The sequence below is a fragment of the Stegodyphus dumicola genome, chromosome 11 (assembly GCF_044657685.1).
Source record: "Stegodyphus dumicola isolate Sdum_Otavi_A_Nest chromosome 11, ASM4465768v1".
In the NCBI taxonomy this organism is placed as follows: domain Eukaryota; kingdom Metazoa; phylum Arthropoda; class Arachnida; order Araneae; family Eresidae; genus Stegodyphus; species Stegodyphus dumicola.
In genome coordinates, this window is record NC_140778.1 from 17,077,303 (window position 1) to 17,097,685 (window position 20,383).

The following is a 20,383-nucleotide window of genomic DNA, read 5'->3' on the forward strand; positions in this document are numbered from 1 at the left end:
TATAGATCATCAGTTTAAATCTGGTAAGATGGCATGCAGAAATTACAAAATTAAAAATATGAAACTGTAATTTATGAAATAAAGAACAATTATGATCTAAAGGGTATCAAAATTCACAAAAAGAAAAAGCTTAATATTTATTTGTTTACTTTATTAAACATTTCCTTCAATGTAAGTTGCTTCGTTTCATGTGATAATACTTTCTCTTTAATTCTATTAAACAGACATAATTTCTTTTTTAGTTACTAAGTTCCGCTGTTCAAGTCCTATAATTGCTGTGTTGAGAATACCGACTAATTTGTCAATCGGAATGTTTTCGTTTTCGATAACCTCTGGGTCACTTTCTTCACTATCGGAAGCGAATTATAATGACGAGGAACTTGATTTAAATCATATCAAAGACGAGTATATCGAGATGAAATACTACACTTAGTACGGAATTATAAACCAAATAAAATAAAAACATCTGCTCTGAAGATAAGGATAGTGCTGATAGATCAACTTCCAATCCGCAGCGTAAAATTGATAAACAGATTTTGGATTTCAAAACATACTTTCGCTTTGTAGATACAAATTACATATTAGTAAATATATATCGGAAATTCTATTTGACATAATCTTTCTAATCTATCATAATCTAATAATGACGTTTCTGCCCCCCCCTCTGCCGCAGAGCAGCGTGAAATTGATAAACAGATTTCGGATTTCAAAACATACTTTCGCTTTGTAGTAAATATATATCGGAAATTCTATTTGACATAATCGAAAGTTCAAGCTTACTTTTATAAAATTGGTCTAACAGTCTGCAAAAAATAATAAGCCGGATCAAATTCGAAGATTAAGGAACAACGCAATCTGCAACATTAACTGAATTAGATAACTTTAGCTTAGCGTATAACTCCGTTACACATTAAACGCGCATGCGCACAAACATATTCGCAGCTGTAAGGGTCTTATGCGCTCTCGTAAACGCCTGTGCGCATGCGTGAACGCGACGCATGCGCAGAAAGTTTGTAGCTTTGAGGTCCGGATTATAGATCATTCCGGATTATGGGTGTCCGAATTAACGACTTTTGACTGTATTGTATTGTAATATTGGAAGTGAGGTGGAACTGTTAATCACACAATAAATATCAGAAGTCTCAGATTTCTTAGAGTTCTATTGCTTCGTAGTGGTTTCAAATTTACTGCTGTAGTGTAATTTTTTCCCAAGCGGCCTCCTTTCGCATTACGAGAGGCTAAACATTTTCCTCTCTGTGTGGCCTAATATTTTCCATGTCCAACGAGTCTTCTCTTCATAACAGGTCAGTGTAATTGCACTGCTTGTGTATAAACGAATTTTGTTTCAGTTTTTCCGAATGTAGAGTCTCTCTATCAAGTGCTCTTTCTCTTAAAAGCCACTGAAAGTTAAATGTTGAACAAAAAAGAAATGTAAATAAAATTTAATGAGTACTCGTAAAGAAAGTTAGTGGAGCCAAATTGTGTTCTGTTAAGGCTGTTCAAAATGTGCTTTTTCTTAGTTGTTTTAAGCATACTTTATTATTTTTTTCCCTTAATATGAACTATTTTGGCATATTGTGAAGTTTTATGAACCATATTGAGAAGATCTATTTCAAATTGATTCCATAAGTAAAAAATTCATTTTGAAATCATATCAGAGATGTTTTATTATTTTCGAAGTAAAATTCTGCAGATTAACTTTCAACTTTGCTTTGAAAAGCACTCTGAAAGTTTCTTTTGGACTTCTTTCCGTGCTCTTGGCAAATGCATGACAGAATTATATTCTGAAAAAGCTGATGTCTTTTGCTTATAATAATGACTGATGCAACTGTAACCGTGTCGCTCTAAAGAGCACATGTTTCCCAGTAGTTCTTTTAAAGTGTCCTGTTTTTTCTTTTATTGGGTCAATCTCCGCTAAAAGATCAGATGTTGCTCTTGTGTTATTTAACAATTCCTTCATCTTATCTTCAGTTAAGAGCTCTTCTTCGTAATGAGTGCTTTTATTGTCAAGGGGTTTTATAAGCACACAATTCTTCTTTTGTAATTTTCTGATTCATTGTTTGACTTCTCTGTCTTTCATATGTGAAAATTCTTCGGCATCCTTTACTTTTGAGATTTTAAGATTTTTTAAACTTCATTTTCAGTCGATGGAAATTGTTTAAAGAAGGAGATAAATTCTTTCCGGTGTTGATGGATAAATGTAGAACCACGTATGAATGAAATTCTAGCAGTGGACAAGTTAAATAGCTTTTTGAGATATTCTTGATCTTAATTAGGATGAAAATCAGTTATTCCCATTTCTAGATCAGTAGAATTGTTATTTAACATATTTGCAATCTTTTACCATTTTCTTAAATACTAGTATTATGTAATGGATTTGAAGTGAATAAAGTAGTTGGCCTAATTTTAAATACACTCAAAATATCTAATTTAGAAACTAACTTAAGTTCGATGAGATTTTCCAAATGTTTGTTTCAGTTTTCTTATATTTTACGCTTTAGTTCTCGAGATTTTCAAAGTGGCAAAACGTACATTACGTTATAGTAAAGATGTATATTCCTTATATTTGTGTAATCCTTTCACAAAATTAATTTGATTTAAAATGAATGTATAATACCCTTTAATTCAAAGACGTTAGCTTAGTTCTCTCCTCCCCCTCAAGTTTAAGATTTAGTTATTATGTCTGTAAAATGGCTAAATCATAGAACCAGGTATGTTCAATAATTTCTTCATAAGTTTCGTTTCTGAATTTTTAAAATTCTATGAAACTTTTGTAACAGAAGCTGGGATAGAACCTAGACAGAATGTCCCTTCCCTGAGTGAAAATTTCTATCATTTCATTGAAAGTGACCTTATAATATTTCAGAATAAACCCTCATTCTGTAACACTAATAAATGTATATAGAGTTTTTTTAATGTTTTTATAATGCATGTTTGGTTCTTACAATATTTTGAGCTATCATATTACTAAATCTGTATGTGATTTAATACAGTTTAATGTAGAATGCCTGCTTCAATTCTAAAAGTAAAGTATTTGAATTATGTTTTATCTTTCGTCTGTTTTCAGACGTAGGTTCTATTCTACAATTTACAGAATTTCTCTTTATTGGATATCTCACATAGCTGAGAAAATTTCATTCCTATGTTTAGGTTTTATAGTACAATATGTTGAGCATCCCTATATTAGTATATGGCTTTGGTTCCTTCGAAAAAAAAAAAAAAGAATATCTTAGTTTTCTTTAATTTTTGGTCAAAATTTTAGTATGTAGGTAATTACAATTGCTCTCCCACGAAATTGCATCTAAATTTTTTGCATCATTTCAAAATGCTGTATCATTCCATGGCATCTGATGTGTTTTAGATCGATGTGTTCAAAGTGGGCTCGAACCCGGGCAGCTAGACAATATGTTCTTTCCCTGAGTGAAATATTGCTATAATTTCATTAAAGTGACGTGGTAATATTTCAGGATATTTTCTTGTACATTTGACTAAGCGTTCGTCTCTCATGAATGAGAGTACCTAAGTAAAGAACTTAAAATTATAAATGGTTCTTACGTTAAAATTCTGAATGAAGTATTTCTTTTATGGTTTATGACTTTTGTTTCCAAGATGTTCTTCGAAATCTGTTTTTAGAATGGTGATTTGAGCCCTTTCTAAAAATAAATCTATAAAAGTATATATGTATAGCGCTTTTAATGTTAATATATTGCGAGTTTGTTTCTTACTCTTTTTCGATCTGTTATGTCACTAATTCTGTGTGTGAATTAAGATAGTTTAATATATAACACCTGCTTCAAAGCTAACAGTAAAGTTTATTTTGTTTATTTGTGATTTAAAATTACCTGCCTATTGTCTTTTGGGCCATCTTTCTACCAGCGCTGAAATTATTTACTCTTCTCGAAGATCATTATCCTTTTTATTCTGTGTATCCGTAATAACTGTCTAATTTTTTTTTCTTTCATTGTTCATGTTGTACCCATACATTAAAAATCCCGTTCGCTTACTGTACTTCTGTCATATTAGGAAAATCATTTGCTTTTCTATCGACTGCAGTCATGATTTTAGTAACAATGTAGCACATTGCTAGAATTTAATACCAAGAAGGCTACTTTTGAAGTTTTATGTATTAAGAAACAATATTAGATGTTTCTCTTTGTGTATAATTATTCTTTAATTTCAAAGTAGTTAAAATCTAATGATTCCTTTTTCCCCCCTTGGCCTCTTCTAGTGTAATTTGTCATCATTTTTGTGCACTCTTGGATTGCAGAACATGATATCATGAAAGAAAAAGAATGAAGATGAAAAGAACGGAGAAATAATGCAGAGCAAAAAGATATCTGTGGCTGGTAATTCTTGTTTTATATTAACTTTATTTCCACTAGAAATGCTTGAATGTAATAATTTGTACGTCCCGTTTCACAATTTTCTTTATATTGGAGTTTTACTAGTTACAAATTTTACATGAACGCTTCACATTACGTTTTAATGTTTAGGGTAGCATTTATGCGTTAATTTTGTAGGTTTTGAATTCCATATTCAAGTGTCTGAATTGGTGCTTTCTTTATACAGTCAAAAGTCGTTAATCCGGACTCGTCGGGACTTCGGCGATTCCGGATTATCGATTTTTCCGGATTATAGATCATCAGTTTAAATCTGGTAAGATGGCATGCAGAAATTACAAAATTAAAAATATGAAACCGTAATTTATGAAATAAAGAACAATTATGATCTAAAGGGTATCAAAATTCACAAAAAGAAAAAGCTTAATATTTATTTGTTTACTTTATTAAACATTTCCTTCAATGTAAGTTGCTTCGTTTCATGTGATAATACTTTCTCTTTAATTCTATTAAACAGACATAATTTCTTTTTTAGTTACAAAGTTCCGCTGTTCAAGTCCTATAATTGCTGTGTTGAGAATACCGACTAATTTGTCAATCGGAATGTTTTCGTTTTCAATAACCTCTGGGTCACTTTCTTCACTATCGGAAGCGAATTATAATGACGAGGAACTTGATTTAAATCATATCAAAGACGAGTATATCGAGATGAAATACTACACTTAGTACCGAATTATAAACCAAATAAAATAAAAACATCTGCTCTGAAGATAAGGATAGTGCTGATAGATCAACTTCCAATCCCCAGCGTAAAATTGATAAACAGATTTTGGATTTCAAAACATACTTTCGCTTTGTAGATACAAATTACATATTAGTAAATATATATCGGAAATTCTATTTGACATAATCTTTCTAATCTATCATAATCTAATAATGACGTTTCTGCCCCCCCCCCTCTGCCGCAGAGCAGCGTGAAATTGATAAACAGATTTCGGATTTCAAAACATACTTTCGCTTTGTAGTAAATATATATCGGAAATTCTATTTGACATAATCGAAAGTTCAAGCTTACTTTTATAAAATTGGTCTAACAGTCTGCAAAAAATAATAAGCCGGATCAAATTCGAAGATTAAGGAACAACGCAATCTGCAACATTAACTGAATTAGATAACTTTAGCTTAGCGTATAACTCCGTTACACATTAAACGCGCATGCGCACAAACATATTCACAGCTGTAAGGGTCTTATGCGCTCTCGTAAACGCCTGTGCGCATGCGTGAATGCGACGCATGCGCAGAAAGTTTGTAGCTTTGAGGTCCGGATTATAGATCATTCCGGATTATGGGTGTCCGAATTAACGACTTTTGACTGTATTGTATTGTAATATTGGAAGTGAGGTGGTACTGATAATCACACTTTAAGTATCAGAAGTCTGAGATTTCTTAGAGTTCTGTTGCTTAGTAGTGGTTTCAAAATGACTGCTGTTGTGTAATTTTTTCCCATGTGGCCTCCTTTCGCATTACGAGGAGGAGGCTAAACATTTTTCTCTCTGTGTGGCCTAATAGTTTAACTGTCCAACGGGTCTTCTCTTCCTAACAGGTCAGTGTAATTGCACTGCTTGAGTATAAACGAATTTTGTTTCAGTTTTTTCCGAATGTAGAGTCTCTCTATCAAGTGCTCTTTCTCTTAAAAGCCACTGAAAGTTAAATGTTGAACAAAAAAGAAATGTAAATAAAATTTAATGAGTACTCGTAAAGAAAGTTAGTGGAGCCAAATTGTGTTCTGTTAAGGCTGTTCAAAATGTGCTTTTTCTTAGTTGTTTTAAGCATACTTTATTATTTTTTTCCCTTAATATGAACTATTTTGGCATATTGTGAAGTTTTATGAACCATATTGAGAAGATCTATTTCAAATTGATTCCATAAGTAAAAAATTCATTTTGAAATCATATCAGAGATGTTTTATTATTTTCGAAGTAAAATTCTGCAGATTAACTTTCAACTTTGCTTTGAAAAGCACTCTGAAAGTTTCTTTTGGACTTCTTTCCGTGCTCTTGGCAAATGCATGACAGAATTATTTTCTGAAAAAGCTGATGTCTTTTGCTTATAATAATGACTGATGCAACTGTAACCGTGTCGCTCTAAAGAGCACATGTTTCCCAGTAGTTCTTTTAAAGTGTCCTGTTTTTTCTTTTATTGGGTCAATCTCCGCTAAAAGATCAGATGTTGCTCTTGTGTTATTTAACAATTCCTTCATCTTATCTTCAGTTAAGAGCTCTTTATCGTAATGAGCGCTTTTATTGTCAAGGGGTTTTATAAGCACACAATTCTTCTTTTGTAATTTTCTGATTCATTGTTTGACTTCTCTGTCTTTCATATGTGAAAATTCTTCGGCATCCTTTACTTTTGAGATTTTAAGATTTTTTAAACTTCATTTTCAGTCGATGGAAATTGTTTAAAGTAGGAGATAAATTCTTTCCGGTGTTGATGGATAAATGTTGAACCACGTATGAATGAAATTCTAGCAGTGGACAAGTTAAATAGCTTTTTGAGATATTCTTGATCTTAATTAGGATGAAAATCAGTTATTCCCATTTCTAGATCAGTAGAATTGTTATTTAACATATTTGCAATCTTTTACCATTTTCTTAAATACTAGTATTATGTAATGGATTTGAAGTGAATAAAGTAGTTGGCCTAATTTTAAATACACTCCAAATATCTAATTTAGAAACTAACTTAAGTTCGATGAGGTTTTCCAAATGTTTGTTTCAGTTTTCTTATATTTTACGCTTTAGTTCTCGAGATTTTCAAAGTGGCAAAACGTACATTACGTTATAGTAAAAATGTATATTCCTTATATTTGTGTAATCCTTTCACAAAATTAATTTGATTTAAAATGAATTTATAATACCCTTTAATTCAAAGACTTTAGTTTAGTTCTCTCCTTCCCCTCAAGTTTAAGATTTAGTTATTATGTATGTAAAATGGCTAAATCATAGAACCAGGTATGTTCAATAATTTCTTCATAAGTTTCGTTTCTGAATTTTTAAAATTCTATGAAACTTTTGTAACAGAAGCTTGGATAGAACCTAGGCAGCCAGACAGAATGTCCCTTCCCTGAGTGAAAATTTCTATCATTTCATTGAAAGTGACCTTATAATATTTCAGAATAAACCCTCATTCTGTAACGCTAATAAAAGTATATAGAGTTTTTTTAATGTTTTTATAATGCATGTTTGGTTCTTACAATATTTTGAGCTATCATATTACTAATTCTGTATGTGATTTAATACAGTTTAATGTAGAATGCCTGCTTCAATTCTAAAAGTAAAGTATTTGAATTATGTTTTACCTTTCGTCTGTTTTCAGACTTACGTTCTATTCTACAATTTACGGAATTTCTCTTCATTGGATATCTCACATAGCTGAGAAAATTTCATTCCTATGGTTAGGTTTTATAGTACAATATGTTGAGCATCCCTATATTAGTATATGGCTTTGATTCCTTCGAAAGAAAAAGAATATCTTGGTTTGCTTTAATTTTTGGTCAAAATTTTAGTATGTAGGTAATTACAATTGCTCTCCCACGAAATTGCATCTAAATTTTTTGCATCATTTCAAAATGCTGTATCATTCAATGGCATCTGATGTGTTTTAGATTGATGTGTTCAAGCTGGGCTCGAACCCGGGCAGCTAGACAATATGTTCTTTCCCTGAGTGAAATATTGCTATAATTTCATTAAAGTGACGTGGTAACATTTCAGGATATTTTCTTGTACATTTGACTAAGCGTTCGTCTCTTATGACAGAGAGTACCTAAGTAAAGAACTTAAAATTATAAATGGTTCTTACGTTAAAATTCTGAATGAAGTATTTCTTTTATGGTTTATGACTTTTGTTTCCAAGATGTTCTTCGAAATCTGTTTTTAGAATGGTGATTTGAGCCCTTTCTAAAAATAAATCTATAAAAGTATATATGTATAGCGCTTTTAATGTTAATATATTGCGAGTTTGTTTCTTACTCTTTTTCGATCTGTTATGTCACTAATTCTGTGTGTGAATTAAGATAGTTTAATATATAACACCTGCTTCAAAGCTAACAGTAAAGTTTATTTTGTTTATTTGTGATTTAAAATTACCTGCCTATTGTCTTTTGGGCCATCTTTCTACCAGCGCTGAAATTATTTACTCTTCTCGAAGATCATTATCCTTTTTATTCTGTGTATCCGTAATAACTGTCTAATTTTTTTTTCTTTCATTGTTCATGTTGTACCCATACATTAAAAATCCCCTTCGCTTACTGTACTTCTGTCATATTAGGAAAATCATTTGCTTTTCTATCGACTGCAGTCATGATTTTAGTAACAATGTAGCACATTGCTAGAATTTAATACAAAGAAGGCTACTTTTGAAGTTTTATGTATTAAGAAACAATATTAGATATTTCTCTTTGTGTATAATTATTCTTTAATTTCAAAGTAGTTAAAATCTAATGATTCCTTTTTCCCCCCTTGGCCTCTTCTAGTGTAATTTGTCATCATTTTTGTGCACTCTTGGATTGCAGAACATGATATCATGAAAGAAAAAGAATGAAGATGAAAAGAACGGAGAAATAATGCAGAGCAAAAAGATATCTGTGGCTGGTAATTCTTGTTTTATATTAACTTTATTTCCACTAGAAATGCTTGAATGTAATAATTTGTACGTCCCGTTTCACAATTTTCTTTATATTGGAGTTTTACTAGTTACAAATTTTACATGAACGCTTCACATTACGTTTTAATGTTTAGGGTAGCATTTATGCGTTAATTTTGTAGGTTTTGAATTCCATATTCAAGTGTCTGAATTGGTGCTTTCTTTATACAGTCAAAAGTCGTTAATCCGGACTCGTCGGGACTTCGGCGATTCCGGATTATCGATTTTTCCGGATTATAGATCATCAGTTTAAATCTGGTAAGATGGCATGCAGAAATTACAAAATTAAAGATATGAAACCGTAATTTATGAAATAAAGAACAATTATGATCTAAAGGGTATCAAAATTCACAAAAAGAAAAAGCTTAATATTTATTTGTTTACTTTATTAAACATTTCCTTCAATGTAAGTTGCTTCGTTTCATGTGATAATACTTTCTCTTTAATTCTATTAAACAGACATAATTTCTTTTTTAGTTACAAAGTTCCGCTGTTCAAGTCCTATAATTGCTGTGTTGAGAATACCGACTAATTTGTCAATCGGAATGTTTTCGTTTTCAATAACCTCTGGGTCACTTTCTTCACTATCGGAAGCGAATTATAATGACGAGGAACTTGATTTAAATCATATCAAAGACGAGTATATCGAGATGAAATACTACACTTAGTACCGAATTATAAACCAAATAAAATAAAAACATCTGCTCTGAAGATAAGGATAGTGCTGATAGATCAACTTCCAATCCGCAGCGTAAAATTGATAAACAGATTTTGGATTTCAAAACATACTTTCGCTTTGTAGATACAAATTACATATTAGTAAATATATATCGGAAATTCTATTTGACATAATCGTTCTAATCTATCATAATCTAATAATGACGTTTCTGCCCCCCCCTCTGCCGCAGAGCAGCGTGAAATTGATAAACAGATTTCGGATTTCAAAACATACTTTCGCTTTGTAGTAAATATATATCGGAAATTCTATTTGACATAATCGAAAGTTCAAGCTTACTTTTATAAAATTGGTCTAACAGTCTGCAAAAAATAATAAGCCGGATCAAATTCGAAGATTAAGGAACAACGCAATCTGCAACATTAACTGAATTAGATAACGTTAGCTTAGCGTATAACTCCGTTACACATTAAACGCGTGCGCACAAACATATTCGCAGCTGTAAGGGTCTTATGCGCTCTCGTAAACGCCTGTGCGCATGCGTGAACGCGACGCATGCGCAGAAAGTTTGTAGCTTTGAGGTCCGGATTATAGATCATTCCGGATTATGGGTGTCCGAATTAACGACTTTTGACTGTATTGTATTGTAATATTGGAAGTGAGGTGGTACTGATAATCACACTTTAAATATCAGAAGTCTGAGATTTCTTAGAGTTGTTCTGTTGCTTAGTAGTGGTTTCAAAATGACTGCTGTTGTGTAATTTTTTCCCATGTGGCCTCCTTTCGCATTACGAGGAGGAGGCTAAACATTTTTCTCTCTGTGTGGCCTAATAGTTTAACTGTCCAACGGGTCTTCTCTTCCTAACAGGTCAGTGTAATTGCACTGCTTGAGTATAAACGAATTTTGTTTCAGTTTTTTCCGAATGTAGAGTCTCTCTATCAAGTGCTCTTTCTCTTAAAAGCCACTGAAAGTTAAATGTTGAACAAAAAAGAAATGTAAATAAAATTTAATGAGTACTCGTAAAGAAAGTTAGTGGAGCCAAATTGTGTTCTGTTAAGGCTGTTCAAAATGTGCTTTTTCTTAGTTGTTTTAAGCATACTTTATTATTTTTTTCCCTTAATATGAACTATTTTGGCATATTGTGAAGTTTTATGAACCATATTGAGAAGATCTATTTCAAATTGATTCCATAAGTAAAAAATTCATTTTGAAATCATATCAGAGATGTTTTATTATTTTCGAAGTAAAATTCTGCAGATTAACTTTCAACTTTGCTTTGAAAAGCACTCTGAAAGTTTCTTTTGGACTTCTTTCCGTGCTCTTGGCAAATGCATGACAGAATTATTTTCTGAAAAAGCTGATGTCTTTTGCTTATAATAATGACTGATGCAACTGTAACCGTGTCGCTCTAAAGAGCACATGTTTCGCAGTAGTTCTTTTAAAGTGTCCTGTTTTTTCTTTTATTGGGTCAATCTCCGCTAAAAGATCAGATGTTGCTCTTGTGTTATTTAACAATTCCTTCATCTTATCTTCAGTTAAGAGCTCTTCTTCGTAATGAGTGCTTTTATTGTCAAGGGGTTTTATAAGCACACAATTCTTCTTTTGTAATTTTCTGATTCATTGTTTGACTTCTCTGTCTTTCATATGTGAAAATTCTTCGGCATCCTTTACTTTTGAGATTTTAAGATTTTTTAAACTTCATTTTCAGTCGATGGAAATTGTTTAAAGAAGGAGATAAATTCTTTCCGGTGTTGATGGATAAATGTAGAACCACGTATGAATGAAATTCTAGCAGTGGACAAGTTAAATAGCTTTTTGAGATATTCTTGATCTTAATTAGGATGAAAATCAGTTATTCCCATTTCTAGATCAGTAGAATTGTTATTTAACATATTTGCAATCTTTTACCATTTTCTTAAATACTAGTATTATGTAATGGATTTGAAGTGAATAAAGTAGTTGGCCTAATTTTAAATACACTCAAAATATCTAATTTAGAAACTAACTTAAGTTCGATGAGATTTTCCAAATGTTTGTTTCAGTTTTCTTATATTTTACGCTTTAGTTCTCGAGATTTTCAAAGTGGCAAAACGTACATTACGTTATAGTAAAGATGTATATTCCTTATATTTGTGTAATCCTTTCACAAAATTAATTTGATTTAAAATGAATGTATAATACCCTTTAATTCAAAGACGTTAGCTTAGTTCTCTCCTCCCCCTCAAGTTTAAGATTTAGTTATTATGTCTGTAAAATGGCTAAATCATAGAACCAGGTATGTTCAATAATTTCTTCATAAGTTTCGTTTCTGAATTTTTAAAATTCTATGAAACTTTTGTAACAGAAGCTGGGATAGAACCTAGACAGAATGTCCCTTCCCTGAGTGAAAATTTCTATCATTTCATTGAAAGTGACCTTATAATATTTCAGAATAAACCCTCATTCTGTAACACTAATAAATGTATATAGAGTTTTTTTAATGTTTTTATAATGCATGTTTGGTTCTTACAATATTTTGAGCTATCATATTACTAAATCTGTATGTGATTTAATACAGTTTAATGTAGAATGCCTGCTTCAATTCTAAAAGTAAAGTATTTGAATTATGTTTTATCTTTCGTCTGTTTTCAGACGTAGGTTCTATTCTACAATTTACAGAATTTCTCTTTATTGGATATCTCACATAGCTGAGAAAATTTCATTCCTATGTTTAGGTTTTATAGTACAATATGTTGAGCATCCCTATATTAGTATATGGCTTTGGTTCCTTCGAAAAAAAAAAAAAAAGAATATCTTAGTTTTCTTTAATTTTTGGTCAAAATTTTAGTATGTAGGTAATTACAATTGCTCTCCCACGAAATTGCATCTAAATTTTTTGCATCATTTCAAAATGCTGTATCATTCCATGGCATCTGATGTGTTTTAGATCGATGTGTTCAAAGTGGGCTCGAACCCGGGCAGCTAGACAATATGTTCTTTCCCTGAGTGAAATATTGCTATAATTTCATTAAAGTGACGTGGTAATATTTCAGGATATTTTCTTGTACATTTGACTAAGCGTTCGTCTCTCATGAATGAGAGTACCTAAGTAAAGAACTTAAAATTATAAATGGTTCTTACGTTAAAATTCTGAATGAAGTATTTCTTTTATGGTTTATGACTTTTGTTTCCAAGATGTTCTTCGAAATCTGTTTTTAGAATGGTGATTTGAGCCCTTTCTAAAAATAAATCTATAAAAGTATATATGTATAGCGCTTTTAATGTTAATATATTGCGAGTTTGTTTCTTACTCTTTTTCGATCTGTTATGTCACTAATTCTGTGTGTGAATTAAGATAGTTTAATATATAACACCTGCTTCAAAGCTAACAGTAAAGTTTATTTTGTTTATTTGTGATTTAAAATTACCTGCCTATTGTCTTTTGGGCCATCTTTCTACCAGCGCTGAAATTATTTACTCTTCTCGAAGATCATTATCCTTTTTATTCTGTGTATCCGTAATAACTGTCTAATTTTTTTTTCTTTCATTGTTCATGTTGTACCCATACATTAAAAATCCCGTTCGCTTACTGTACTTCTGTCATATTAGGAAAATCATTTGCTTTTCTATCGACTGCAGTCATGATTTTAGTAACAATGTAGCACATTGCTAGAATTTAATACCAAGAAGGCTACTTTTGAAGTTTTATGTATTAAGAAACAATATTAGATGTTTCTCTTTGTGTATAATTATTCTTTAATTTCAAAGTAGTTAAAATCTAATGATTCCTTTTTCCCCCCTTGGCCTCTTCTAGTGTAATTTGTCATCATTTTTGTGCACTCTTGGATTGCAGAACATGATATCATGAAAGAAAAAGAATGAAGATGAAAAGAACGGAGAAATAATGCAGAGCAAAAAGATATCTGTGGCTGGTAATTCTTGTTTTATATTAACTTTATTTCCACTAGAAATGCTTGAATGTAATAATTTGTACGTCCCGTTTCACAATTTTCTTTATATTGGAGTTTTACTAGTTACAAATTTTACATGAACGCTTCACATTACGTTTTAATGTTTAGGGTAGCATTTATGCGTTAATTTTGTAGGTTTTGAATTCCATATTCAAGTGTCTGAATTGGTGCTTTCTTTATACAGTCAAAAGTCGTTAATCCGGACTCGTCGGGACTTCGGCGATTCCGGATTATCGATTTTTCCGGATTATAGATCATCAGTTTAAATCTGGTAAGATGGCATGCAGAAATTACAAAATTAAAAATATGAAACCGTAATTTATGAAATAAAGAACAATTATGATCTAAAGGGTATCAAAATTCACAAAAAGAAAAAGCTTAATATTTATTTGTTTACTTTATTAAACATTTCCTTCAATGTAAGTTGCTTCGTTTCATGTGATAATACTTTCTCTTTAATTCTATTAAACAGACATAATTTCTTTTTTAGTTACAAAGTTCCGCTGTTCAAGTCCTATAATTGCTGTGTTGAGAATACCGACTAATTTGTCAATCGGAATGTTTTCGTTTTCAATAACCTCTGGGTCACTTTCTTCACTATCGGAAGCGAATTATAATGACGAGGAACTTGATTTAAATCATATCAAAGACGAGTATATCGAGATGAAATACTACACTTAGTACCGAATTATAAACCAAATAAAATAAAAACATCTGCTCTGAAGATAAGGATAGTGCTGATAGATCAACTTCCAATCCCCAGCGTAAAATTGATAAACAGATTTTGGATTTCAAAACATACTTTCGCTTTGTAGATACAAATTACATATTAGTAAATATATATCGGAAATTCTATTTGACATAATCGTTCTAATCTATCATAATCTAATAATGACGTTTCTGCCCCCCCCCCTCTGCCGCAGAGCAGCGTGAAATTGATAAACAGATTTCGGATTTCAAAACATACTTTCGCTTTGTAGTAAATATATATCGGAAATTCTATTTGACATAATCGAAAGTTCAAGCTTACTTTTATAAAATTGGTCTAACAGTCTGCAAAAAATAATAAGCCGGATCAAATTCGAAGATTAAGGAACAACGCAATCTGCAACATTAACTGAATTAGATAACTTTAGCTTAGCGTATAACTCCGTTACACATTAAACGCGCATGCGCACAAACATATTCACAGCTGTAAGGGTCTTATGCGCTCTCGTAAACGCCTGTGCGCATGCGTGAATGCGACGCATGCGCAGAAAGTTTGTAGCTTTGAGGTCCGGATTATAGATCATTCCGGATTATGGGTGTCCGAATTAACGACTTTTGACTGTATTGTATTGTAATATTGGAAGTGAGGTGGTACTGATAATCACACTTTAAGTATCAGAAGTCTGAGATTTCTTAGAGTTCTGTTGCTTAGTAGTGGTTTCAAAATGACTGCTGTTGTGTAATTTTTTCCCATGTGGCCTCCTTTCGCATTACGAGGAGGAGGCTAAACATTTTTCTCTCTGTGTGGCCTAATAGTTTAACTGTCCAACGGGTCTTCTCTTCCTAACAGGTCAGTGTAATTGCACTGCTTGAGTATAAACGAATTTTGTTTCAGTTTTTTCCGAATGTAGAGTCTCTCTATCAAGTGCTCTTTCTCTTAAAAGCCACTGAAAGTTAAATGTTGAACAAAAAAGAAATGTAAATAAAATTTAATGAGTACTCGTAAAGAAAGTTAGTGGAGCCAAATTGTGTTCTGTTAAGGCTGTTCAAAATGTGCTTTTTCTTAGTTGTTTTAAGCATACTTTATTATTTTTTTCCCTTAATATGAACTATTTTGGCATATTGTGAAGTTTTATGAACCATATTGAGAAGATCTATTTCAAATTGATTCCATAAGTAAAAAATTCATTTTGAAATCATATCAGAGATGTTTTATTATTTTCGAAGTAAAATTCTGCAGATTAACTTTCAACTTTGCTTTGAAAAGCACTCTGAAAGTTTCTTTTGGACTTCTTTCCGTGCTCTTGGCAAATGCATGACAGAATTATTTTCTGAAAAAGCTGATGTCTTTTGCTTATAATAATGACTGATGCAACTGTAACCGTGTCGCTCTAAAGAGCACATGTTTCCCAGTAGTTCTTTTAAAGTGTCCTGTTTTTTCTTTTATTGGGTCAATCTCCGCTAAAAGATCAGATGTTGCTCTTGTGTTATTTAACAATTCCTTCATCTTATCTTCAGTTAAGAGCTCTTTATCGTAATGAGCGCTTTTATTGTCAAGGGGTTTTATAAGCACACAATTCTTCTTTTGTAATTTTCTGATTCATTGTTTGACTTCTCTGTCTTTCATATGTGAAAATTCTTCGGCATCCTTTACTTTTGAGATTTTAAGATTTTTTAAACTTCATTTTCAGTCGATGGAAATTGTTTAAAGTAGGAGATAAATTCTTTCCGGTGTTGATGGATAAATGTTGAACCACGTATGAATGAAATTCTAGCAGTGGACAAGTTAAATAGCTTTTTGAGATATTCTTGATCTTAATTAGGATGAAAATCAGTTATTCCCATTTCTAGATCAGTAGAATTGTTATTTAACATATTTGCAATCTTTTACCATTTTCTTAAATACTAGTATTATGTAATGGATTTGAAGTGAATAAAGTAGTTGGCCTAATTTTAAATACACTCCAAATATCTAATTTAGAAACTAACTTAAGTTCGATGAGGTTTTCCAAATGTTTGTTTCAGTTTTCTTATATTTTACGCTTTAGTTCTCGAGATTTTCAAAGTGGCAAAACGTACATTACGTTATAGTAAAAATGTATATTCCTTATATTTGTGTAATCCTTTCACAAAATTAATTTGATTTAAAATGAATTTATAATACCCTTTAATTCAAAGACTTTAGTTTAGTTCTCTCCTTCCCCTCAAGTTTAAGATTTAGTTATTATGTATGTAAAATGGCTAAATCATAGAACCAGGTATGTTCAATAATTTCTTCATAAGTTTCGTTTCTGAATTTTTAAAATTCTATGAAACTTTTGTAACAGAAGCTTGGATAGAACCTAGGCAGCCAGACAGAATGTCCCTTCCCTGAGTGAAAATTTCTATCATTTCATTGAAAGTGACCTTATAATATTTCAGAATAAACCCTCATTCTGTAACGCTAATAAAAGTATATAGAGTTTTTTTAATGTTTTTATAATGCATGTTTGGTTCTTACAATATTTTGAGCTATCATATTACTAATTCTGTATGTGATTTAATACAGTTTAATGTAGAATGCCTGCTTCAATTCTAAAAGTAAAGTATTTGAATTATGTTTTACCTTTCGTCTGTTTTCAGACTTACGTTCTATTCTACAATTTACGGAATTTCTCTTCATTGGATATCTCACATAGCTGAGAAAATTTCATTCCTATGGTTAGGTTTTATAGTACAATATGTTGAGCATCCCTATATTAGTATATGGCTTTGATTCCTTCGAAAGAAAAAGAATATCTTGGTTTGCTTTAATTTTTGGTCAAAATTTTAGTATGTAGGTAATTACAATTGCTCTCCCACGAAATTGCATCTAAATTTTTTGCATCATTTCAAAATGCTGTATCATTCAATGGCATCTGATGTGTTTTAGATTGATGTGTTCAAGCTGGGCTCGAACCCGGGCAGCTAGACAATATGTTCTTTCCCTGAGTGAAATATTGCTATAATTTCATTAAAGTGACGTGGTAACATTTCAGGATATTTTCTTGTACATTTGACTAAGCGTTCGTCTCTTATGACAGAGAGTACCTAAGTAAAGAACTTAAAATTATAAATGGTTCTTACGTTAAAATTCTGAATGAAGTATTTCTTTTATGGTTTATGACTTTTGTTTCCAAGATGTTCTTCGAAATCTGTTTTTAGAATGGTGATTTGAGCCCTTTCTAAAAATAAATCTATAAAAGTATATATGTATAGCGCTTTTAATGTTAATATATTGCGAGTTTGTTTCTTACTCTTTTTCGATCTGTTATGTCACTAATTCTGTGTGTGAATTAAGATAGTTTAATATATAACACCTGCTTCAAAGCTAACAGTAAAGTTTATTTTGTTTATTTGTGATTTAAAATTACCTGCCTATTGTCTTTTGGGCCATCTTTCTACCAGCGCTGAAATTATTTACTCTTCTCGAAGATCATTATCCTTTTTATTCTGTGTATCCGTAATAACTGTCTAATTTTTTTTTCTTTCATTGTTCATGTTGTACCCATACATTAAAAATCCCCTTCGCTTACTGTACTTCTGTCATATTAGGAAAATCATTTGCTTTTCTATCGACTGCAGTCATGATTTTAGTAACAATGTAGCACATTGCTAGAATTTAATACAAAGAAGGCTACTTTTGAAGTTTTATGTATTAAGAAACAATATTAGATATTTCTCTTTGTGTATAATTATTCTTTAATTTCAAAGTAGTTAAAATCTAATGATTCCTTTTTCCCCCCTTGGCCTCTTCTAGTGTAATTTGTCATCATTTTTGTGCACTCTTGGATTGCAGAACATGATATCATGAAAGAAAAAGAATGAAGATGAAAAGAACGGAGAAATAATGCAGAGCAAAAAGATATCTGTGGCTGGTAATTCTTGTTTTATATTAACTTTATTTCCACTAGAAATGCTTGAATGTAATAATTTGTACGTCCCGTTTCACAATTTTCTTTATATTGGAGTTTTACTAGTTACAAATTTTACATGAACGCTTCACATTACGTTTTAATGTTTAGGGTAGCATTTATGCGTTAATTTTGTAGGTTTTGAATTCCATATTCAAGTGTCTGAATTGGTGCTTTCTTTATACAGTCAAAAGTCGTTAATCCGGACTCGTCGGGACTTCGGCGATTCCGGATTATCGATTTTTCCGGATTATAGATCATCAGTTTAAATCTGGTAAGATGGCATGCAGAAATTACAAAATTAAAGATATGAAACCGTAATTTATGAAATAAAGAACAATTATGATCTAAAGGGTATCAAAATTCACAAAAAGAAAAAGCTTAATATTTATTTGTTTACTTTATTAAACATTTCCTTCAATGTAAGTTGCTTCGTTTCATGTGATAATACTTTCTCTTTAATTCTATTAAACAGACATAATTTCTTTTTTAGTTACAAAGTTCCGCTGTTCAAGTCCTATAATTGCTGTGTTGAGAATACCGACTAATTTGTCAATCGGAATGTTTTCGTTTTCAATAACCTCTGGGTCACTTTCTTCACTATCGGAAGCGAATTATAATGACGAGGAACTTGATTTAAATCATATCAAAGACGAGTATATCGAGATGAAATACTACACTTAGTACCGAATTATAAACCAAATAAAATAAAAACATCTGCTCTGAAGATAAGGATAGTGCTGATAGATCAACTTCCAATCCGCAGCGTAAAATTGATAAACAGATTTTGGATTTCAAAACATACTTTCGCTTTGTAGATACAAATTACATATTAGTAAATATATATCGGAAATTCTATTTGACATAATCGTTCTAATCTATCATAATCTAATAATGACGTTTCTGCCCCCCCCCTCTGCCGCAGAGCAGCGTGAAATTGATAAACAGATTTCGGATTTCAAAACATACTTTCGCTTTGTAGTAAATATATATCGGAAATTCTATTTGACATAATCGAAAGTTCAAGCTTACTTTTATAAAATTGGTCTAACAGTCTGCAAAAAATAATAAGCCGGATCAAATTCGAAGATTAAGGAACAACGCAATCTGCAACATTAACTGAATTAGATAACGTTAGCTTAGCGTATAACTCCGTTACACATTAAACGCGTGCGCACAAACATATTCGCAGCTGTAAGGGTCTTATGCGCTCTCGTAAACGCCTGTGCGCATGCGTGAACGCGACGCATGCGCAGAAAGTTTGTAGCTTTGAGGTCCGGATTATAGATCATTCCGGATTATGGGTGTCCGAATTAACGACTTTTGACTGTATTGTATTGTAATATTGGAAGTGAGGTGGTACTGATAATCACACTTTAAATATCAGAAGTCTGAGATTTCTTAGAGTTGTTCTGTTGCTTAGTAGTGGTTTCAAAATGACTGCTGTTGTGTAATTTTTTCCCATGTGGCCTCCTTTCGCATTACGAGGAGGAGGCTAAACATTTTTCTCTCTGTGTGGCCTAATAGTTTAACTGTCCAACGGGTCTTCTCTTCATAACAGGTCAGTGTAATTGCACTGCTTGTGTATAAACGAATTTTGTTTCAGTTTTTCCGAATGTAGAGTCTCTCTATCAAGTGCTCTTTCTCTTAAAAGCCACTGAAAGTTAAATGTTGAACAAAAAAGAAATGTAAATAAAATTTAATGAGTACTCGTAAAGAAAGTTAGTGGAGCCAAATTGTGTTCTGTTAAGGCTGTTCAAAATGTGCTTTTTCTTAGTTGTTTTAAGCATACTTTATTATTTTTTTCCCTTAATATGAACTATTTTGGCATATTGTGAAGTTTTATGAACCATATTGAGAGATCTATTTCAAATTGATACCATAAGTAAAAAATTCATTTTGAAATCATATCAGAGATGTTTTATTATTTTCGAAGTAAAATTCTGCAGATTAACTTTCAACTTTGCTTTGAAAAGCACTCTGAAAGTTTCTTTTGGACTTCTTTCCGTGCTCTTGGCAAATGCATGACAGAATTATTTTCTGAAAAAGCTGATGTCTTTTGCTTATAATAATGA

The 20,383-nt window shown here is 31.6% G+C and overlaps 1 long non-coding RNA gene across 3 annotated transcripts in view; it reads left to right on the top strand.

The window, feature by feature from the left end:
- Positions 1-20,383, top strand: part of LOC146993810 (uncharacterized) — an 89,312-nt gene that overhangs the window by 38,599 nt on the left and 30,330 nt on the right. For 2 of the 3 annotated variants that reach the window (XR_015043899.1, XR_015043900.1), the window contains exons 8-11: positions 4,229-4,346; positions 8,872-8,989; positions 13,512-13,629; positions 18,155-18,272. The exons of the other annotated variant lie outside the window; for it this stretch is intronic. This is a non-coding gene — a long non-coding RNA (uncharacterized LOC146993810). The remainder of the gene's footprint in view (positions 1-4,228; positions 4,347-8,871; positions 8,990-13,511; positions 13,630-18,154; positions 18,273-20,383) is intronic. 3 annotated transcript variants of the gene reach the window in all.